Source organism: Battus philenor, unplaced genomic scaffold, assembly GCF_028537555.1.
Source record: "Battus philenor isolate CCGP_79_NKW_IND1 unplaced genomic scaffold, ilBatPhil1.0.hap1 SCAF_7, whole genome shotgun sequence".
Classification (NCBI taxonomy): Eukaryota; Metazoa; Arthropoda; class Insecta; order Lepidoptera; family Papilionidae; genus Battus; species Battus philenor.
The window spans coordinates 9,064,667-9,090,640 of record NW_027181737.1 but is presented as its reverse complement, the minus strand read 5'-3'; the positions used below and the strand labels follow the sequence as shown (position 1 = coordinate 9,090,640).

At 31.1% G+C, this 25,974-nt stretch overlaps 1 protein-coding gene across 1 annotated transcript in view; it reads left to right on the top strand.

The window, feature by feature from the left end:
* Positions 1 to 8,796: 8,796 nt before the first annotated feature.
* LOC137930887 (uncharacterized) overlaps positions 8,797 to 25,974 on the top strand; it is a 40,808-nt gene continuing 23,630 nt past the window's right edge. The window contains exon 1 of the mRNA XM_068774230.1: positions 8,797 to 9,087. The gene's annotated coding sequence lies outside the window, so the exon portion shown is untranslated. The remainder of the gene's footprint in view (positions 9,088 to 25,974) is intronic.

Genomic DNA, 25,974 nt, shown 5'->3' with positions numbered 1-25,974 from the left:
AATTCATTACTACTACTTATCAATAAATATCTGAGAAAGCCAAATAAAATAAATAATAAACTAAACATTAAGCTAAAAATTTTGATTATTGGCGCGAAATGCTTTATTACTTTTGTATAATATATAAGTATGACTGGTGTAGACGTTTGCAGGGAATAATTTATTTATATATATTATATAACTTTACGCTTTAACACGTAGTCATTAATAATTAATTTATCTAGCTTTATATTACTAGCCCCTAACATAGTTAATTTTTAGAGTTAATTTTTAAGCACGGCAGGTCAATGCGGTAGTGCATAAAATAAATATAAGTTGATGTGACAATAAACTTTATTATTATTTATTTATAACGAGTTTTTACAGTATATATTTATACAGTTCTACTCGGGGTACTTTTCCGTCTTTTTGTGTCTCGAGGAAAATCATATATGTTAAATATGTTTAAATAATTAAATAATTACAATATAATTTAACGATTTATTTTTATTTATTACACTACTAAGAATTTTTATACTGTAATTTGACATGTTCCCGTTTACTTAATGCCAGTTAATACCAAAATAAAATAATTAGTTAAAGCTATAATTAACCACTACGGAAGTGATTAACTCCGTCGTTTACTCATGACTGTAAATGAACGATTACCTCCTTACTTTGTAGACTATACATACAAAGTTCACACTTAGTTTTTATGCAAGTGAATTAAGAAGTGCCGAAAATTTCATATTCTGAGTAAAATTGTTTTCAGTTCCACATATTCTTTTTTCATCTGTTCAACAGATAATATACAAACTAAAACTTTAAAGTTCGTAAGATAAATTTATTTCTTTGTAGCACAACATAGAAACCTATACTTCCTATTTTTTAAACGAATTAAAAAAGCCTTTTGAGCTCATAAATCGATTAGTGGTTCTTCTGGTACACACAAATAAACATAGTTTAACCTTCCGTCTAAGCTACGACATAACACAGCAGCATTTATCTATCTATGTAATAAAATCTTTTATTGTCATATTATTATGTAGAAACAATAAGATTTTAACCGTGACTCAATACATCTAATAAAACGAATAAAGTAACTATTTAGTTACTTTTTTCATAAAAAAAACTTCGAAAGCTTTCAAACTGTAATCCAAAAGTGAAAAAAAAACAGCGAAGTTTTCGATATCAACGTTTCTTTTTCGTAATTTTTCGTGTGAAACAAAACGCTATGTACTATTTTACGAAAGAGCTGACCACACACACCGTTTTTTTGTATTTGCATCGCACGATATTGCTTCGAACCAATAATACCCGTTCGCGTAAAGGCTAGATATCGGTTTCGTTTGATGTTACTTTCGGGCAAAAATTTAATCACTTCTTTTACATCTATTTATATTGAAACATTTACTTGAGAAGCATATAAATTTGTGATTTTAAAGTACCTCTAAAATATTTTTAAGTTTATGAGCTTTATTAGCCATAAAAATTATCGAAATAAAGTTTAAAAATCAGTTATTTTTTCTGTTTTTTTTTTTATAAAATAAGAATTAATCGACAGGTTGTCTACAGATCCATTGAACTATTTAAATATTCGATTAGATACGAATTTATTTATCAAATAAAGTAATCCGAAAATTACTGACGCAAATGTATATGCACATGAGAAAACAGGCCGTTGTTTGAAAGTGGGGCATCGTTAAAAATCAATCGAAATTATATCTTTCAAACTTTATACAAGACATACATTTAATACATATTAACTGAAAAAAATACACTTTCGCTTATGCTACGATTACAACATACAAAATATACTACATATAACATATAAAATAACTTGTTTTGCTCAGCTTTCTTACCAAAGAATACAAACGTATAGTGCATAAACAGTATTAAAAACATGGACTAGTAATAAAATAATAGTTCATTTGTAAAGTAAATACAAGAAGCGAAAAACTACTTATTTTTCTAGTGTCTTAAAAATTTTTTAAATATTTTTTAAAACTGCTTAACTAATAAGTACACTTCGAGACCATGAAAAGGGAGCTATAAAAAAAATTACATAATTTGTTATTTATGGCTGAGATACAATAACGATAACAGTCATAAATTAACACTAAACAACTAAAACTATTTATTCCTCCACACCTTCGTAAAGCAGAAGAACGTGACGTGGAATTTACCGATAGTATAACGAACCGCACGTCACTCGTGAAAGCTCAAATCACTGTAACCTAACTGTAATTCGACATTTGTTTCTACGGCACGTATTTCGGTACTTTAAAGTTTATGTGAATAAATAACCAACCCAATTGAACGTTTTGCTTTTACGAGTACATTCCCGGCAGTTTAACTATCGACAAATGTATCTTTTACTCATTAGTTATGAGTACCAATTTGTTATTCAAAACTAATAGATATAAATACATAGGTAGGCCATGGCATTACATATTTTCGCTTTATGAACTATAATTTTTTTTATTTTAGCTTTCTACATCGATCGATTCTTAAATTGGAAAAGATGCAACTTAGTACAATCTAGTATTACACAGTTGATTCCTCAATTAGGAAACTTGTATGAGTGTCATAAGTTTTAATATTTCGAGAAAACGTACTGGCCTAAAAGTTAAATGTTATATGTAGCAACACTAATCTATGTTCTTTGACCACAGCATTATGTAATATCCGTACATATGACATAAAAAAATTTGGACTGTCCAAAACCTGTCCAAGACATGATATCCAAAACATCATTTTTACGACTCCAATTAATATTATATTTAATACTTTAAAAAGCCAACTCAAAGTGCTAATAAGAAAAAAGGTTATAGTCAATTGGAAATAATTTGCATTTTTTTTATTTAACGACCTCTATATTCTTTAACTTTTTACATAATACTAGTTTTGCAATATAGAATCATCTTCTAAATTTTTTGATAGATGGCGTTCTACAGCATGTTGTATGTTAAATCATTCATTGTTTTACTTTATTTGTTAACAAAATAACATCTTTTATAATTACATTTTAAAATATTGTGGATCTTAACAAACTTTTTTGTAATAATCAATGAAAAACTGAATAAAAATCTAACTCAATGGCTTCATAGTGTTTATACTTATATTAAGCTTAGATATTCAGTTTAAATAAAAACTCGTCTCGAAAGTACAATAAAGATTTTTATTCGTCTCGTCTCTAACCTCTCATATATATATTCTCAGATCGACCGATACGCCAATGTTCTTGCTTTTCAGCAATTTTCTTATAGACCGATGGGTGTCTAGAACAGGACTGCAACAGATTTTTCCAATCTTTTTCAAGTAACGGTAATTACGACTCTATTCCACGATGTAAACTATGTGTGCAGTTTTACAATAAACATTGTGCTGCAAATATTTTACAAACACCAGCATTCACAAGTACATTTTTAGGAAGATTTATAAATTAAAAAAAAATGAACATCAACGCATATTTTTATTACTATATTCACCATACATCCATTAAGCACAGCGCACACAGTCGGCCGCCCCCGCAACCGCGTAAACGAGGGCGATCCGAGGTATGATCGCACCTTTTGGAAATAAAACTGGAACGGACTTTTCGCAAACGTTTTTCAATGTATGAAGCAGAAAAATGTTTTTTTTTATTGTTTAATATTTATTGTAAATAAGTTTTAGTTTTATACCAATTTACATACCACAATTATACTCAAAAACTTTCGTAGCTTAACTAAGCTTAATTAGAAGTTGAACGCCTACGAAATTTACAAATTACTTACTTCTTTCCTGTGATCGATTAAGTTGAGGTACAGGTACTGGGTAACTTAGTTTATTTGTAAAACTAGTAGTAGTAAAACTAGTTCTTCTATTGCTGTTCTGGAAGGATCAACGATATTAACATTTTTGTTTTTATATCAAAATCCTTTTATAAACGTATGCTTCATGTGAGGATGTTTTGACTAATAGGTTTTTTAGGAAGATTATTTTTAAGTCTTAAAAAATTACCTGTGAAATTAATTTTGGCAAAAGCACTTAGAAGAAATTTTGCTACCGATACAGTATACATTCAAATATTTTATAAACTTGAGTATTTGAAAGATTAAAATAATCTGAATATTAACATTCAAAGCATTGTATATATTATGATGATTATGATATTTATGTAATTAGCAAATGAAACGAGACTCTGTGTAACTTATATTCTAATCTCTATTAAAGTTGACCTCTTAGTGTATAAATTTGAAACGTTTTAACACAAAAGGAATGCAAACCCGAAAATGTTTGTGAGCTAAAATAATTACTAAATTTGTAAACTAAGAACAATAATAAATGCCATTAAAGCAGAAAATAAAGGTTACAGCTTTTCTTGCATTACTATTTGTTTTTTATCCTGCTCTTGCCCGTTCGTAAATTTAATAATTGGAAAGAAACTAGAACCCGACCTTGACGTTCACTGCTTGTACACATAATATTTGGTGGATATCGTGTTGTCAGGCCAACTCGGGTTACAGTTGAAACGCGCGTATCGTATGTACGCTAGGTAGCCATAAGGCAAATATTGAGTGAGACACACCTATCATGACACCAAAAATTTTGCTAATTTTTTTCGTCAACAAATGCGAATTATGAAAAACCATTGGCTATTTTATAAACTCATGTTGAAATTTCTCAACCTTTTTTTTTCTCTTTACAATCTTACCGAGAATACGTATTAATAAGAAAGAAATTTTACAAATAATAGTACAATATAAATTCGCTAGCTGCAACTAATATTTATTCTGTTCATTTTCGCAATATTCTAACTTATCAAATTCGATATAGCATTGCCACAGCATTATAACAAATAATGATGAATATTTTTTTAAGTCGGATTGTGTTCCATATTTATTATGGCTATATCCAATTTCGGTATCACTTCAATCAATCATTAACGTAAATAATAACATTCGTTTCGATCTGAATAAGACTTTTATATCTGGGCCTGAACTGTTTGTTCATTTTACTCTATGTTTGTGATTTTAGTGAATATAAATTTAATTTCCTGATTATGAACTCATTGCTTTTTTACTTGAGCGCTGGTCGACGATGGATTACTTTAATATTTTCGATTAGAATTGATCCACTGTCTTAACTGAAGTCGACTTATTGGTGCGCTGAAATCATTGTTGATATCAAATTTTACGTAGAAGGAACGTTCACCACCCCGATCACAAGTAAGGTCAATAATGTGATGTTTGCAGTCTCGCAAAAATATTATGATTTATTCGAAATAAAATTACTAAGGAAATTTATGTACATAAGAGCAAATATTTTTAATTAACAGTAAAATATCGCGAATTATAATTGGAAGCAATCGTTGATATCAGCCCTTATTTTTAATTTTAGTTGGTGTACGTAGTGATAAATCGTCATTCGTTGCAATCTTTTTGAAGACATATATTCTTTGTATATTTACCTTTTTTGTTTTCACACGAAATATGGATAAAAATTATTAGGTGCTATATTCGAAGCTTTTGCATTTTATTGGAACAATTGGTATTTCATGGTAGGTATTTGATAAGTATTTATATTCATGACATATGGTAACCAATCCTTATTCTGCTTTTGTACACACAGATTCTACAATAAGAATTACAGACAATTTTCTTGTTTTATTAACCAACCAAGTGTTCTTACAATTGTTCGCTAACCTTTATTTCAAATGCCACTGTCGCAAAATGAATCAACCGTATATTGAATATAGAAAAGTTTTAAAGATAACATGACAAATAAAACATCATCAATACTTGTTAATTGCAAAAATTTATGATGATGTTTATCAATATTTTTTAATAATAAATAATGATTTTTAAAATTGAAATTGCATTTTAAACTTATATAAAATCTATTAATAAAACATCACGGAATAAAATTTGATGCAGTGGAGTCGATAAAATCATATTTTAGGTTACAAATTGTGCAAATTAATGAATCAAAGTCTCCGAGATCTGTAGCAACAATAAGCGTATCGCAGTGTTCAATATTGGGGCCTATATTATTTTATATTTAAATAAACCACTGACCATTTCTAGACAACCAAAACCTATGCGAGATTATACTGTTCCGAGATAAGACACCTCTTTTATTTATTATAGGTATACGCGAATATTGAGTTGATTTACGATTAACAACTTACAATAGTAAAATGTTTAACATTTCCTCTACCGAATGTTAAATCAAACACCCCTAAAAATATAAATGATAATATTCTAAACTACGTAGACTCTACACTTTCCCTGAGTGTCACAATAGACTCAAACTTCAACGGAAGCCTCACGATGAGTCTCTTGCGCTCAGGCTTAGTGCTACAGCTGGTGCCGTTAGGAAGATCAAACGCTTCTCTGATAAGTATACTGCTAGTATAGTGTATTTTACATATGAATTGAGGTTTTAGTGTAGTGGCGCGAATATTACAAAAATATTTGTTGTGCAAAAGAGAACCCTCCGAACAATTTAAAGCTTATGGCCGCGAAACTCCTTGAGAAAACGGTTCAAATAAATCAAAATTCTTACTGTGGCCTCACAATATATTTATGATATTTTTGTACGTTTACAATAATTAGAAAAAAATTTAAAAAAAATAATGGCATGTTCATAGTGTATTTACGAGACACTATGAAAAATTGTCTGTACCAAAAGTTTCCACTGCAAAAAGTCTGTAAATCATTTGTAATAAACGGAATCATATTTTTAATAAAATTTCGCAAATTATGAATGGAGTACCATTAGTAAAATTCAAAGTGCATATTAAAAGTAAATTAACAGAAAAGGCTTATTTTTCAATAAACGAATATCTAAATAACAACAATCCTTGGCAATGATGTTACTTGATTATTTTGATTTCATTTAGGCTAAAAACTATTATAATATGTGTTGTTGTGAAGTCTCTACCTGCTTCTATCCCACAAGTAGAACTAGAAAATAGATGAAAAAAGTAGACGATCTATAAGAGTTCTGTTAAAAGTTCCAATGTTGAGTTAATTAAATTTATCTTTTTTCTTTACATACTTCTTTAACAATAATTAAATAAATTTGAAGTATTTTATTCAATAGTATTTTGAATAGTCATCAATGCAGCTGGTAATATTATTAAGTTTTGTCTAGTACAATAAGAACGGTATTTGCTATTCACAATGGCATTATTAAGATTTTGTAACGTGACACCACATGAAATAACATTATTGAAAAACAATAGAAATTGTAATCTAACTGTCATCTTTATCGACGCGAGGTGCCAGAATGTTTTTTACTCAATTATATTTTCAACATTTTCAGCATTGAGATAACTGGGTCCTGGAGACGCTTGGACTGTATTTGTGTAAAATAACTAAGCTCGGGGGCTCCAAGTAGCAAAGATATTTTATTAGATTAGGAGCTGGCCAAGATTTTATACTGCTTAGGCGGACGTTTCATGGTCGTAACTGCCATTCAATATCGCTACCGGCTATCGGGATTCGTCCCTAAATTACCTACGTTTCGTTGAGTTTGATTAGCAAGCGTATTGTTTTCCAGTTGTTAATCAATTATAGCTTTAAATAATGAACGTGTCATTAATTTGCTCAATTTAACTTTATTTTACGCTCTTCAACAATATGCAATGTTTTTCCTCGTTTCAAACATATAAAAGACTAACTCCGGTTTATTTAAAACATCTATTACCATTGATATTTAAAACTTTTTAAAAGAAGATTTCATTATTATTAAATAGGTTTTAAGATTTTTCTAAAAAGTACCAAAAATTTTGTATTTTTTCATAAATTAATTACTAATTCATGATCATATATTTTGTCCCTTTCAAGGTAATGCCCATCAGATATGATACACCTATGCCAAAAGAAATTTCCAATCGTTGCGAACCACTCATTAATAAGTATCTTCACGATAGTAGCATAATGTTCACTGGTCTTTTAAATTTCAGGGAACCATCATCAGGGTCACCGGAAACCTGGTTGTAGGAATACCCTGGCTACGGTATTGGATGAGGTTGTTTTTGGACAAAAATTGACTTTTGCGTTATAAAACGCAAAGGCCAATTTTTGCTCTTCCATAACTTTTAACGTTTCTGCCGGATTGAAATAGTGCATAACTTGAAATGAAATAACAAACAAGCGAACACGAAACAAAACACCTGTTAAATATTAACTTGATATTAAAAATTGTTGTTGTTGGCATAAGTGAATGGCATGAATGACCAACAAAACTACATAAGAAATTGAAACTCACAGAAATCAAAATTACTATGTGAGTAGACCTCGTATACTCAACTTTACAATCAGGCTAAATTGAGACATCGTTGTAAGAAAAGCTTACCACAATTTAAATATTTAGTACGCTTCAAAAGATATTTTAATTATTCTAAAATCTTATACCGTATCGCCATTTTTTAACATTGATGAACGAGCTTTTAGTTTATTTGGATTAATTAATAAAGTATAAATTAAATAAGTATTAATAAGTATTTGATATAACATGATTATGAAAGCTATATCCATCAAGCACCATGACGCAGCCAACCAACGTAACCTGTGCTCGCCCCGCCACGCGAGGAAGTAAGGCAATACTCACCTAAAATTTCAATGAACCGTAACCAGTACTTAGCATAGCTTTAAAATTTCCTTTAATCTTGCACAAACATTTTATGTATCGCTTTTAAAAATTTTCTAACGTAACGTCACCGCTGACGAAAGAGACGACTCTGTTTTTCTCTTTCTTAGACGAACAAGCATGGAGTGACAGTACGTACGAGGTCTCCGGCGCACCGTTCGGAACAGCACGTCGCACAAGTAAAAGTAACTTTTAACAATACCTTGGCGGCGCCTGCGCGCTGCGTACGTCAGTTTTGCCAACTCCCACTACGGGACTAAACGTATATCGCTTTTAACTTTTTCGTGTTACTGATCGATAGCTGTGTTTTTTTTTATAGTCAACCTAATCCCCTCGAATAAAAACTAAAAGTGTTTCTAACTGCACGTGAATATTTGTGACGTTTTCAAAGTTTTAACATTGATGAAATTTAAGTATTTTTTTGATTTACGTGTTGTTCTTATTGGATGTTACATGGAACTGGGTGTAAGTAGCCTTATGATAATAAATTTAAAATAATTATTACAAATTTTTCGTCTTGACCATCATCTGCCTACATATATATACCGTACATCCGTCCGCAAATGTTATCTGTATGAACGAGAATCAAATGAAGAGTCATTGACTATCAATGTTGGAATTGTTTGCGTATAGCATTCAAAAATTATAGTATATGTTCATATTTCACACAGTGTCTAGTTTACAAATTAAGTGACGAAAGTTGAGTATGGTTCCCGCTATCGACTGGTCAGCAGACTTGTCGAATACCTTCTGATTACTTATGGACAACCTGTATTCGGTTCATTGGAACTGGTTTCAGTTGTTGCAGACACGTGTAGCCTTGCAGAGAATAGTGAAAAGCCTTTATTTCTGTACACACTATAAAAACCCAACTTTGTAAATTTGTCCCACATAGGTTTTAGTGGAAATCGTGACCCGAGAAACAGTGCATCACGAATGACGAAATTTCTAATAGGACTTATATCTGAATCTATGTATGATTATTTTTATTTTACATGAATTTCCGCAAAGGATACCGTATTATTAGATAACGCAACTGTTTCTTGTGAGCTGTATTATTTAACACTTTCTGCTATTATTTTGAGAATACATAAGCATATAACATAAGAAATGCATACGTAACCAACTGATTATATTTGGCTTCGTAAAAATAATCCAATAGTAACATCAGTATAAAGAGACGTTTGTAAATATATTAAGATACTAAGTTGAAATGTTCGGAAAACAGTGAAATAAACGCTTTTTACAAATGAATTTTTTTTCCTATTGATTTATAATTTAGTAAAACTTGTTTTAGAAGTTCGTTTACAAAAAGACAAACCAGTGGTCTGCGATTACAATTCGTTATGTAAACTTGACTGAAGGTCAAATGACCAGACGTCTACACCGCCTTTCAAATTACTAATTAAAAGGCTAACTATTTTTTGACAAATAATAAAGAAAATATCTAATTGCAGATTGAAACAGTGTTATCACAGCCTTGGAGATGTGCTTATAAGTTAGGATTATGCGTCAAACAATCTACAATTAAGTTGTTTAATTTATCTTTATAACGCGATAAAATATCAATGGAGTAATAAAATTACGATAGATTATGAAAATTACGTAAAACTTAAATTATTTAGCATACGAGACGTTATTTTACTTCCAAATTACGCATACGCGCCAATTGGCTTTCTCTTATCTGATTTACTATGCAGTAAACGGTGTTATCAATGGTCACAATCTTGAAACAATGTTAAAGCCAAAAGGCTCCGAAGGAAGGAAAATAATTTGGTCAAAAATTATTTAAGTGTTCATCATTTTACTACCATAAAGGAAGTATTCCGTCAAATTATTTTTTTTTTTATATAAATACAGTTACTTCTGGGAAATTCAATATCATAGCCACAGTTAATTTTAAAATAAACAAACAATTAATTATTTCCATCTGAAAATAGCACATGTTAAAAATTCGTACCGTCTCATCATTTCATCAATAATTCGTTATATCTTAAGAATATAAAGTAGTTACATATCAATCAAAACAATCATTAAGAAGGACCTGAAATAAAAAGACGTAAAGTTAAAAATTAAAGAGATATTAAAATTCCGTGAAAACAAGATTTACTTTAAAACAGCGAATATAAATGTTTTAAAAACTAGCTTTTTTGTAATTCTAAAAATGTCAAATTATTTTTAACACGCGTATTATTAGTTAATAAAACGTTAATAAAAATTTCATTAAAATATTGTTACTTATGAGGTTCAATATAACATAATAATACATTTAAAACCACGCCAATGTTAAAAAAAACAATAAGATTTCAGCTACTTAACGCTCAATCACGAATACAATACGCAGAGATTTTTTTATAGATGAAAAAGCTCTTAATGGATACACTCTCGTTTAAAAATTATTGGTGTACAAAATAATATATAACGTAATGATAATATAGCAAGAAAAATACGGATTAGGATTAAAATATATTATTGTTTACTATCTGTCCCTATAGATTTTGCCAGACGTTATTGGCCCGTCACATTTTAATAGAACAAAAGAAATTATTATTTCATACTTCATATTGATCACTTTATATAGGTTGATTTGGAATAGATGTAAAAGTTTTATAACTCTTTGCTGACAAAATAACTATACTTTCAACCCTTTAAAGTTTTTACGAATATAACAAGTAACCATGTAATTATTAGTATTTTATGTATTTATTAATATCCTATTGTGTGGTTTTCACAAAATTACACTATATAAAATTTTTCAGTGTAATTGTGTGACATTTTTGCTAACGCACCTAATAAAACGCTTAGGAACACATTTAAAACGCCTGTGAGAGTGTCATTTGAATATTTGTCTAGTGCGTGGATTGAACCTTCATCACAGCCTTGGTATTACAAATACTCCATAAACATTGCGTCAAACCTGCACTCAAAGTTAGTAGATTTTTTTCCAATCAATTTACTGATATTTGTGAAGACCGTAAGCCACTTGACTTGTCGAATTTTGGAGCAAGCCCCTATTTTATTATAGCACTAGAACACAGCCGCGCATCACTTAACGGAAATATTTCGTAGTTTTAGATTTATTGCGCGAATGAGACCGATAATCATTAAATTCGTCGTTTTCTTCTTTATATTAAAAAAGTCTTATTACATATAATAATAATTACGTAAATTTTGTTATAAATTTTAAATAAATTCTTTATAAATAATTATGAAATTTATGTTCTAGTTGATATTTTTAAAAATAAAGAAAAGAATTGCCAATTTTTTAGATTCGTTAACTTGTATTTATGGTTAACGAATGACACAATATTTATTTATGTCTTTTACCGATTCGTTAATGATATTCGTTAAATATTACAGCGCTTTGTAAAATTAAAACACGTTCTTAAGTAGAAGAGATAATTGAAACGGCGGCTCTATGTTTGTGGCTTGAAACATGCTGGAGGAAATGTTTAGTTTTGATACGCGATACACGCAACCGTTGTCACGATCGACGTCGTAAATTATTATGATCTACTTTATTATAATAATATACCGATGATATAATAACTCCCAGGTTAACGTTTATAATAAAATTTTCACATTTGCAACAAACATTAATAAAACGGGGAGTTTGCGCAAAAATGGCATCTACTACGATAATGATAGGAACTAAAATTTCGTGTGGGAATCATAGAACGATTGGACAAATCGCAAAGTTCGGTAATTAGGTTAACGACTCTTACTAACGTAAAAATTATATCTCTGTTTATAATTTTACCTGTGCGTCACTTATGGATTTCAATTATATGTATAAAATCGATTTGTTTTATCGATTCGCATTCAACCTTTAGTCAGTGACGCAATTAATAACGCGCACCCGCGATTCGCTCCAATGAACACTTTCCAGCAACTCCACTGCACGCAGAAAGCTCCAACTCTTATTATTGTCTGTTTTAAAATTACCTTGAATTTAGTTTCGAATACAGAGCAAAATTACGAAATTCAATTTAAACTAGGATACTGTACATTTTCTATTTAATGAAACCATGGTATATAAATATCAACTGTGATTTGCTTCAAAACCTATTGATATAAAGAGCTATTACAGACCGAATTGGATAGTCAATGAACTTGTTCTCTTAGACCATAACTACATATGAAGAATCAGTTAGAAGACGCAAGACCAAAGACAAAGACGCAATTATTTAAAAAGAAAACACTATTCAATTCATAAGCTCTTCTTTAGTATTCACAATAACAATCTGGGAATATATATTATGTTTTCAGAAGCTCTCTCCGTAAGGGAGTCACTGTTTCAAAAGTGTTATATTTAAATCGACACCTAAGGTCTCCGGCCGTAATTACGTATTTATTATGTAATTTTAATGTTTAAAGTTTTTTATATCAGACCTATTAAGAAATACTATAATAAACAAAGTAACTTGAAATCCATACACTAACACAACGTTACTTCAATTTAAGAGACACCAAATCCAAGTAATTCAGGAATTCAGGAGTACAGTTGTACAATTGCTTAATTAAACCAAGGAATTTGACAGTACAGTAATTTTTTAAATAAACTTAATAAAGTGTAATAGTAAATCTATGTATTGTAATACAATTAATGTCAATGTAAGCACGCTAAGTACAAGTTATGAGAATAATTTCTGTAATCACAACGAGGACTTTTTATTACAATTTACCATAGTTAATATACTAGTGCAATTTGCGTTTTCCTTCAAGCGGCAATTGGATAATAAAGTGTTTCGACAGCTACTTAGCATTCGCCCGACACGGCGGCCTCTGACAATGCGGCATATGATGAGTTTGATGCATAACGACCTTCAAGTGTAATCGTACACGTCTAATCACAAATTACTCATCATAAATGTACACATGGAAAGTTGGTAAAGGTCAGGGCAAAACCAGCTGTTTTAAAAAGATTCACAAGTGACACAATAGCGGTACGCGGCTCGAATTGTTCACAAGTATAGGCATTTATTGATCACTTAATGATAAGCTGTTATTTAATCTTTTTTATATTAATGAAATTAACATTGTATTGATAATTAATGATTGTATTGATGTAATGATCCTTACGGTATCTCATATAAATTACTTCATATATAGAAAGTACAGCTTTCCTATAGCTTGTGAACGAAATGACGGAGCTTTTCGTTTGATAAAGCACAGTTTGCGAAGCACTGGTCTAGCTTTTAAGGTCGCCGAATCGCGTGGAAGACACCCCGCGATGCGCCTCGTGTGCACGTTGACGCAAGCGCAGTGAAGCAACGTTGCATTACGTATACACGGCTATACATGCCACCGCTCTATACGATGACCTAATTTATGCCAGCGCGAGCCTAAAACCAATATCTGCTTTCTTTTCAATAACATAAATAGGTGAAACCTTTTAATCAATATTATCCTACCTTCTACATATTTAAAAAAAAAACCTTTTAGGTCTCTAAATACAAATTTTACTGGATGTCGACTGACTAACTAGTATAAAGTTAATAGTTCTTTCTAATACCCGTAAACTGCTAAAAATGACTCGTTTTTTATTTCATTACCTGACTTAAAGATAGGTTGAGTTAACCTAACTTACTTGTCGATAATTTTTGCGCTAAATACATAATTTTATAAAATTTTATACTCAACATAGTCACTACTTCGTTATTTAATTTTATACCTGTGTATAAATAATAAGGAAAATAATAAGAATCGTATAATGATAACGAAGAAGCATTTTAATTCGCTTCCCCTCAGACTGAAAGAGAGGAGAGCCGTAATCTGCCGCGCAATGCTGGCATGAGGATTATGTAAGTGGCATATTAAGTACGGGAAAAATCGACGTGTATTGACTGACATTGTAATAACAATTCCGCATTTGGTTTAAACAAACCGTAATGGAACTAATCACTGATCGTGATCGGGAAGCGGTGCTAATTACACAGGACTGTTACCTCCTATATGTGTACGTGCGTTATAATAGTTCGCTATTAATAACTAACGATAAGCAATCACGGCTGCGCTCACGCGACGGTAGAGATGCGCGGGTCGTCGACCTAGCCATGTGTAAATACTTAACCGGTGACGCCGCATACCATACGCATGCAATCGCATTGTAATTGGGAACCAATGCCTTTGCAAATAAGCTCATTTTTACAAAGCCAGCATTGACGATTTCGTCTTATTTGCAAACCACAGCGGTCAGTCCACGGCGCTAACATAACTCCTACCCTTCGTTTTATTTAGTTTCGTTTGCCAAAAGGAACCTTTTTTAGTAACCGCTTTAAATTAACACCCCGAGTGGTTCTTTTTTGAAGAGTTTATTCACCCAATGACATCGTCAATATGTTAAGAATCTACAACATTTTTCATTTTATTCATAATTAAAATATTTAAGGGTTTATCTTTTTATCAACTGTAGTTGGCCAGTCACATAGCTCTATTAAACGTTAATTTTATCTCATTTTAATCCACAAGAGGTTGCAACAGGCAAGAGACAAGATATGGTAATACTCGATAACAATGAAACGGATGTATATTAATTTTTTTTTAAGATTACCATAAAAAATTGCTGATCACTAATTAGAAAAATAACAAAATGTATAGTAGACGTTAAAGTTTTCACAACCTGTCATTACCATTTGAAACCATTGATTGCAGTCCCCTAATACAATATTCCGTAACAACTCACGCACATTGTGACGAGAACTTAACTAATAGTTATACGTCACTAGACATTGCGCAGTGGATTGTTGAACGAATGTCCACGTGATTAGTTATCGACATCATCTCGGGTCACGATTCCGCCGTGGCGACTCAATGGTACCTATCCTTAACTTTCTACATCAGCCGTTACGACCGTCAAGTGACATTTGCAGAACGACACAATTTATTGTCCTCATTCATTCAGTGATGGCCTTCTCCAATGTTCAAGTAATAAGATAGGACTGAACTAAAACGGTCAAATATATACTTTATCTGACACATGAGCCTAACATCTCGGGCATTCATTGAAACGTTGATATATTGATTATTAAACATTTTACCACTCTATTTTTTTTAAGAACCAAACATAAAATATTTCATAAAATAATCAAGTAATTGTCAAAACGACATTTAGTCTATAATGTTTTTCTTTAACGATTAATGTAACATCTAAATGGTATTTGCTTTTATTGCACAGTGAATTTGTAACATAAGGTGGCGTGACGAAGTAGATGCTAGAACGGATATCAAGCTCGATATGGCTGCCTGTCTGCTTATTGCACCTTTAACCTTGCAAGTATCACTTTCAAAATACAACATTCCAGTCAGTTATAACCGATCCAAGTAACGTACCGGCACACGACCACTATTTTTCTTCAATTACCACAAACACGCCAGCATAATTACTAATTAATTTATCTCAATGTCTCTGCTGTGAGTATTTAAAAACACTTACAATTTTTTTAATAACTTAACAAACTTATTGTTTTTTTCATTCTACGTGCCATGTTGTCATTGCGGGAATACTTGTCATCTCTCGAAGAAAGAATACGGCTTTACGGAGACGCGAGGTCAGAGCAGATTAATTTCATCGTCATCTTTTTTTCAGTCCAAGAATATAGCCTGTGTTTCGCAGGACTTTCTACATACATTTCTAATACTAGCGGCCAGCATCAAGTTTATTCCGGCGATCCTTGCTAAGACGTCTGTCCACCTTGTAGGTAGGGAATTTATCTACATAAATTTCTCTCTAATTGTATTCACTACTTGTGGATAGTGACAAAGTTATACAATTTACAAAGAGTAGCTTGCCGATAATGAACCCATGACCTACGACTACGGTACGTCACTGTCTATATAACTAAGCTGCCGCTGATAATAAGTTTGAACAAGTTTAACTGTTATTGTTATATATAGATTGATTTTGATCTGAAGACGAAATTTCGTCGTTATTTTTTGTGTATTACAAATGATTTCAAATAAGTAATTTTAAATAATAGTTTTGATAATTTTGTACTAAGTTTGTAAGGACCCCCTCGGAGTAAAAGCCTCTTCCAAAGCTTTCCATTTTTCTCTAACTTTGGCAACTTGGAGCCACCCGTGACCTGCCGTAGCCATGATCTCGTCAGCCTATCTGACATTAGGTCTGCCTCTTGCTCTGGTATCTTTTTTGTGTATTATGTAGTCTTTGGTTAATATTTATAAAGATTAATCTTAAAATTGTAAATACAGATTTTGCATGTAATGTTTATAGATAAAGACTTGTTTCATTTCCGCTCATTGTATGCAATTATCATTTTAATACTTTGACCGTGAGATATTTATAAATTTAATTACGCGCATAAATTACACGATAACAATTTACAATCCTTCTGTTTCTGAAGTCATCGCAAATGATCATATTATTTTAATTTATAGTTCTGCATATATCTATTGGGTATACCTCCAAGCAATTTAATTAATTTGTTAATACACAAACGCTTTTTAATCGGATTAAACGTAATAAAACAAGGTCAACCCAAAAAATTCTATAAATTTTGTGATACCAAAAAATTCTATAAATTTTGTGATAGCGGTAAAAAAAAATTACTCGTGAAATTCGCACAACGGAAAGTCGTAGACTAAAATAATTTCTGGGCAGCCGCACTAATGTTTCACAAAGTAAACATACAAAATAAAGTTTTTTCTTAAAAACTCATTTGATTTATTTTATTAATAAAAACTACAGTGACGCCGCTTTGACTGTCGATATGTCGAGGTGTTGAAGTGTTTATATAATAACGCCCTCAAGTCGGTCCGAAAACAGGAATACATCACGAACGATATCCCATTGCCAAGGAGCATGAGGCAACGAGATGTTACCTTCTCGAAACTGTTCACTGCCGCTATGCTAGATTCCCTCAATCCTCTTGAATAGCGATAATCTACATCAGTGTCAACGGCGAATACATCAGTCACCTTTAGTTTGTTTAAAACGTCGTAGTCATGGCATAATCGATAGGGAACCTCAGCACGATGCCCGAAGAGACTGCAGACGAATTTTGCATCAGGTGGGCCTCAAAACCGAGTTGACAGCTTAACTATGTTGAGGGCTATGCTCGAGATTTCTCTATAAGATCTATTCAGGAATGAGGAGATCCATAGACGTACGAAAATAACCGTTATAGCCCAGCGGATTCGCAAGTTGGTGTGGCAATTGGACACGAACCGAAATATAACTATTATGACAAATCAAGGAAGAGATCAAAAATTCAATTTCATTCAATTATTATTTGCTATTAAGAAGAAAAATAAATAAAATAAGAAAAGACAGAGAAAAAAGACGTTTTTACATGTTTGTATTTTTCCCCTTTTATAGAAGTAAAACATATTTTTAAATTTTCTATTAAATTATGGACTCTATTTATTACCCGTATTGGGTTATTTTAATCACACAAAACTTAATTTATAACTGATACTGCAATTTATGTTTTTTATATAATAATAGAAACTAAAAACCTATAATTAACCTTAGAACCTTTTCTATTGGACTACCCAATACGGTAAAACTACAAGAGATATTACAAATTTAAAGATAAATTTTGTTTCATGAAAATTACGCAACTTTTTTTTGAAGTTTGCCAGAAGTTTTCACTTTGCTAATTCTACATCGGCGTACAAGACTTTAGCTAGTGTTATAATAAGGCAGGGTGTAATTGATTGAACCGGCTTCGCATGCGCTTGACACAGTACAATACAAATATCAGGAAAAAGAAACTTAAGAATGCAACAATCCCGATTGTTGCGATATAATTGGCTTGTTGGTACTGTTAAATCGTCAATTACTTCATCTAATCCAATAAAATATATGTAAATTGAATAAAGCCTACGTGGGGTTGAAAAAAGTAAACTTTTAATTTCGTAGTTCTTTTAAAGTCGTAGTGTCAATGCGATTTATGCCCTTTTATATTACTTGGACAGAACCTAAAAAATCTTTTTGTTTCAATTATAAAAACGAAAGTTACAAAACCTAACTCAAAAATTCAATAGCTGCGATGCAATGTCATTAAAACATTCATTTTTATATCTATCTTCCACTATTTATTTATTTTTGTTTCATTTTATATAGTGTATTTACTTTTAGATACCCCACGTAAAATACAATCTAGCTATATGACTAGCATTAGGTGAAAATTTATGAACTGGCATAGTATTTCGTACCATATTAATGAAGATATAGTAATTAAAAAATACTCGCAATGATTTAATTAGTGAATTCGTTTTTACCGTTTCTTTGATTAATTTTTATGACAAGTAAAACGTCCATTTTTTAAGTACCGAAAAGACTTCAACGACGGACAGTAGCTATCACATTCAAATTATTATAATAGGATGGGTAAAAAGTTCCTTCACATTTTGTATGAAAATTCAAAGCATATGTTTCCACTGGTTATTTACTTTTAACTATAATATATAGGTGCTATTTTTTTCGCTGAATTTTTGTTATTTTGTAGATGGTGGCATGATACCGTAGCAGCAGAAATTATGGAACTTCTTATCAAAAAATGCGTCGGGTAGTTTTGATCTCCTCCTAGTCTTCTCTGTTAACCTGACATGTTATCCTTGCACTGCCTGAAGGATTCTGAAGAGACCAAAACCGGTACATATCAGGAAGTAGCTACAGAACTGTAAAACGGGGAATCGGTTGTACTACCAATTCCCAGTCAAAGCCTTTTAAATTTATGCTGAGTGGTTAAATATGTGTATACTCGGTCTATAATTATCGTGATGAAAAACCTTTCAATATAAAATAATTAAAGTTAATCATAATAATTTTACAAGGATGGTTTTGGAATTTCAGATTTTCATCTTTTTCGGTTTTTCAGAGTTATTTGGAGATAGTCATATTAACATCAAGTGTAGGCTACCAAAATTACTCTTAAACTTTAGGTTTTTTAAAACTTTGGGCTATTTTAATTCCTAAAGTTTCTTTAGCAACGGCATTATATCACTACCAACGAGATAGCAAAATGAACAAAACTGCGCCTACATACTATAGTTTGATGTAAACAAACTTTAAAAAAACATTTCTTGAATTTTCATATAAAATGCAAAGAATGTTTGTTCCTAATTAGCTAGCTATTAGCTTTAAAATTGCGAAAAAAGAAAAGAAAAATATCGCACGAATTCTTTTGTAAAATAGATTTTATTGAAGACTTTAATAAAAAATTAAGTTTTACTTGGTTATAACAGTTCATGAACGTTACTATTTTCGCGACTGTGTCTCAATTTTGTGTAATAAATGTCAAAGCAATCGACGTAACTGTCGGTTGTGTTACGATTATGTTTACTTTTTGTGCGTGGCTCACAAAATTCCGACAAAGCGGTCACAACGTTTCGTAAGTGGAACCGCAATAGCTTAGAACACCCACGTAAAATACGGGAATTACCGATTTCCTTTCTCCTTCTACGGGGTACGATTGAGACAACGAGATTTGCGAAACTAAAAACTACTTCATATCAATCATCAAAAAAAAAATATTGTTTTATGCATGCAGAAATAAAAAAAATCTTGTAATTCTTCTAATATTCATTCGATAATCGTCATGATTCTTTTTTTAAGAACAAAGTAGGATCGGTCTTGCCGTAACTATCGATATATTTAGTAAGTACCAGAGTTACTTTGAATGACGTAACTAATATAATTAATTTGATAGAAAAAAATGAGTTGATGCAGCTTGTTTTTTGATTGACATTCTGTTACAAAATATTATTTCACCGGGTACAAACAGATTAAGGCCTTGCCTGATTATACCTTCATATCTCGTCTTTACTTTATGATGTGTAAAAAAATAGCTTTTGATCATTTTCGGAAGAACCGAATTTAGAATATGTCCGCTGCATACGGAAATTGTACCGAAGCCACTACAGATAACAACTTGTAAACATGACAAATATGAAATCCAGTAACGGGTTTTCAGAGCCACCGCTCCTCCGAACTTCCTGTGCAATTTACAATGGTCGCGGCAAAATTGTACTGCCAAGTGCCATTCTCACGGCCGATATTCCGCGCATACTATGTCTAGTTCAATAATTAAACGTACTATTTCTCGTTGACACGATCGCACGTGCCATACAACGTCTCAGAATTCAACGCTCCTATTCTGAACCCATAACCCAAGCTATATTCAATATTTATACCGAACATGATAGATTGTTTGATTATCAAAACATATTTAGAAATATATAATAATAGAAATCTGATACAAGGACATAGATTTTTTAGATGAATAGTTTAACATTACATATTTTAATCCATATTACAAAACTCAGAGTATAAAGAACCAAAAAATATTTATTGAAGTTTTAGTTTATTATAATATGAAAAGTGATAAATATATATATATATATATATATATATATATATATATATATATATATAAGATAGTGATAGCCTCTTACCGTAACATTTAATACATCCACTAAAACACTGCAACCTGCATTTATAATTATTACAGTGCTCATTGAGCCTTGGAGTTATACTTTATCAGTCTAGGAATTTTAATAACTACAGCTCCTAACTAGACCACCGTGCTAAGCAGCACACTTATTTATACAGCAAAGCATACTTGTGCTTATATAATATTAGTATAAATAAGAGTTGCAGCCATTTCCTTACAGTTAAGAGTACTTTTACATTAAAGACCCACAGACCAATCAAACATGTACAAATGCTTTCAAGCAGGCACAAGTGTAAGTCCATGTTCCATATTACATTTAGTAGTTTTTAGCGTGATACTAATCATTTTTATTGTAAAAGTTATACGGAAATGATATAAAATAATTAACTGTCGAGGTCATCAAAGATCGACCTTAATCTTATTTTGTGAAGGTTGTATCCCAGTAAAACAAAAAAATTGAATTGTGAAAAAAATAACATTAACATTATTTTCAATACCGAAAACTAAGAAATTGTTGTAGAATATGACACGTGAACCTTGAGTACTTATAAACCTACGTATTACCGAAAATCATCGATAACATTTTAACAAAAAAGGAATTTTATTAACTTTAAAGGTTCCCAAAACTATATATATGGTATTATTATTAATGTAAGGTCATAACCTAAATTTACAATGTTAGTTAAATATGTTTTAAATTAGTTCTTAATTTTTCCAAACTTTTTTTCTACTTTATTATTAGATTTGTTTAAAATTAAAGAAATTAGTGACGATTCATTTTATACATATTGTCATGATCTTACAAAATGTTTCAGTATTTCTCATGGATATACAAATAATTAATGCGTTAATAAAATATTTAGAATATTAACGTTACTATAATAGTACATTGGAAAAAAGAGGCCCTTTATTCGCAACTCGAACCTCGCCTGTCTGCATATTACACAATTACATTTTGTACCATAAGTCAATTTTTTACAAGGTTTGATCTCTTGCTTTGAAATTTTTTCTCCTTATATACGTGATCTACGTGAATACGTATTGTAGTCATTGAAGCGGTTAACATTAATTTATTTTGAGCGTTACGGGTTAACAATTAATAATATTATGTGACCGATTACTGTCGTGCATATTGAGGTCAGCCAAGACGTGAGGCACACGACCCTGCCGTAACGCCTTGGTTCAAGTCTTTTGCAACGGAAAATAGTCCAGTCTTCCAATAACTTAATAACACTGTTATTTATGGCACTCTTAATAATAACAGATGTTGAATGCGATAGCAAGTTGATAGCTAATAGTTTAATTTGTTTATGATGTATGCCTAGCCCAGTCTAAACCGCTAAAAGATCGAGACGAGATACGGTCGCACACTGAAATCGACATATTAGGCTCATTTCAAGCCGGAAGCGATTTCCGAAGCAGCGGTCCCTCTTACGAGTACATTCTTTACTTCCAATGACTCGAGAGAACAGAAGTGTCAAAGAAGCTAGACGGGTTACCAATCCGGTGAAATAATGAAATAATGTAAAGACTAGAGTAGAGGCTTCAGAAAAATCCTCGAGCTTAGTTACTGTATAGACGTCTAGAATGATTAGTAGGAGGTGAAGTTGTAAATACCACCGGGAAAATAGCACTAACGCACAAAAAACTAGCACATAATTGCGAATAAAAATAATTGGCACGTAATCTATTTTAAAATGAACTATTTCTTTGATCACGCCATAACTTGAAAACGACTCTTCGGATTTCATGTCTTTTTTATAAGTTTCCTAATACTTTGTTAAAAGGTTTAAAGGAAAAAAATTAAAATTGCTCAGAATTTTATATATACATAGTTTCCGTATTGTTCACTTTGCTATATCTAGGCACGTTTGGCAGTTCACACACTACAGATTTAACTTGTTATATTTATTTATTTATTTTAAATTTGATCAGTAATTAAACTGATCTCTCTGAAACATATAATAATGTAATTTTTATATTACAATGCGAGTAGCCAATAACTTCTTCTTTTGGGACAAGTTTTTTTTATGAAAATTAGGCACTGGACAAGCTATTGGTATTTACAAATTGTGCTGGTTTGAGAGGGCAGCCTAAAAATTTCTTTAGCTAGCAAAGCATTAAGTCCTCTTCACATACTTTAATAGCCGACTCGAGATGCCTCGAGCTCTTAGATTGCTTGGACGGACGCTTTATGAAGTGATGTGGCGCGACGGCTTCTGAGATGTCACTCAGAACGCGTTTCCCTTGACTTGTTCGGCACGCTAGTATTTATGTAAAAAATAAATCGGGTAAAATGACACTGCAAATCATTTTTCGGCAAAAGCTATGTCATTACACTATAAATAGCTAAGCGATTAAATCATCTCACATTTACCAAAGCGGACGCAGGCGATCTTTAAGAAAACCGGTCGCATGGCATTTGACTTATCAAACTTCGACATTGCTCGCCGCCGTACCTTAACCAGGTTACCTAACATTCTGTTCATTAAAATCTTGTTTCTAATGATCTTCCAATTATGTACAAATTATTTTAATTTTCTTATCTATAAAACAGTTAATTTATTTCAACGTCTTAATCACTCCTATTTGAAAGGCTGCAATTTTAATAATGTTATTAAAATTTTTTTCTACGTCAATAAATAAGAGTAAAATATCTTTTATATGCTCTATATAGGTTCCTGTCACCAGGTATTGTTTTGATTTGAGGATGATATTTAAAAAATAACAGTTAAAATCTTTTATAATAAACGTATCTATGAGCGGATATAGAATAGAAAAAAGACCACAGAAAATACGCAGTCACTAGGTGCTGCAACCCTCACCGATGACACACCAACTGCGAGAAACATCGTGAATATGCAGAACTTAAATTTTTTATCTCTATTAAATATGATTTACCATAATTATAATATCATGAACATTATAAAATGCTTTCCCCTTTATATTCGTTTATTCTCACTATTACCGATAGAGAATATAGAGACTATTTGTGTACGCCATGGAAGGAATGCCAGAATCCAATTTTACAAAACAGATCGATATCCTCGATTTTAGCATTCTTCGTCTTAAAGCTACAAGGATCCCAAAGGCGCCGTGATCTGAGAAAAGCCCACAAAACTCAGACGAATTTTTGTGGCACTTTTACATCATTAACACAGTAAAGAGCAAATAATTCCTTAGCTTTATTGTCACTTTGGAAATTTTTAGACTGTAACAGAATTTTTTTTTAAAGTTTTTGTTCAAAAAACTTCTCCATTTAGTTTTTGTACCTCTGTTATTTAACTAACTACTACTTTCTTTATACCTAAACATTATTGATTAAAATATTTTTACCACCTTATATACAGAAACTTCAGTTTCTGTTTCAGAAACGGTAAATAAGTTTCATTCACTTTTATAGAGAACAATAATATGATCAACGGGTGGCAAATACTTTTTCATTACAATAGACTTGATATTTCGCGAAATGCTAAATAAATTACATGCATGACATTTACAATAAGAATCTTGACCTTATGACTTTTTGTAATACATCTCATTAAAATAGTAGAACTCTATTATCTCATAATATTATCATATAATAAAATACTTCTTAACGACTGTCAAACTTATTGATGATAACTGTCAAAGCCTGTAGAATTTCAATATTCTTATTAAACTGGTTTAGGTTATTGAGATTGGCGAAATTTTGTTAGGTATTCAATTTATTGAAATAAAACATAAAAGATCAACAAACCTTGTTACTATGAATTTAATTAAAAGGACACATAAATATTTTTAAAATCCTTTACTAGATGGTCGGAAATTACAAATAATTATTATAATAGTAAGTCATCCTTCTATATGTAATTCGTTAAATGTGTGAAGAATACGACGTCAACAAACTCTTTTTAATGATGTAAGGAGAAACTTCTGCACATAATCATACGGAGTAATTAGTCATAGAAAACAGGTCTTTCATAACTCTCAGATACGAAGAGAAAATTTTTAAAAAACATATTGGCTTTTTTTAATGTAAGTCCATTTTATGCAGTGTAACAAAAAGTATCCATATATTCAAGATTTCGATATTACAAGTAGAGAGTGTCCAGATCGCTGATCAGACTTAAATCCTATTGAAAACATATAGGACGACTTAGGGAAATGTATCAAACAACTTTCTAGCATTAGTTGCTAGTAAAAGAATTCGTTGGCCAAAGAAAGATTAAACATAGTCTAACACTGTATTAAAAAGTTAGTTTGTGTCACTCTACAAGGTCCTAATTCTGTTATACGGATTCATAAACGAAATCCAAATAAAAATAACTACACTTTCTTCATTAATTGTCATATAGAAACTTTTTGTATTAAGCCATTTACCTAACGTTCATGTACTTTCTATTATGTTTTGGTATTGTATATTTAACATACTATAGTTTCACGAATCAGCCTAAAATATTTACACAGCGCTTTAAACGTAAAATAGATAATCTATAATAATTGTAACTATGCCAAAAAAACATAAAACCAATGTTTGTTTTAGAAAGAAATCATAAAATTTGCGCTTAATTTTTGTACACATGAATCCTTTTTGGATGGATGAGATAGGCTTTAGTAAGTCTATATATGCAAAACAAAGTCAAATTAAAATTTACCGTTACCAAGCATCAGTCTTGCCGCGTAAACATTGAATTTTATATTTTTGTGTAAATTTGAAAGCCCCAAATCTAACAATTTATTGATTGATAAATGGAAAAAAGTTCGCTGAGACAGTTCTATATAAAACAGAGGCTTAATCGTCATGAATTTCGAAGAATTATGTGGTACAAGTAGTCTGCTGTATGTAACTGTAGTTCCAAACAAAGTTTATACACACTCTCGACTGTAAATAAAAAGAGAAAAAGAAATTTATATTATTTATTTAAGTTATGATAATTCTAATTCACGAATC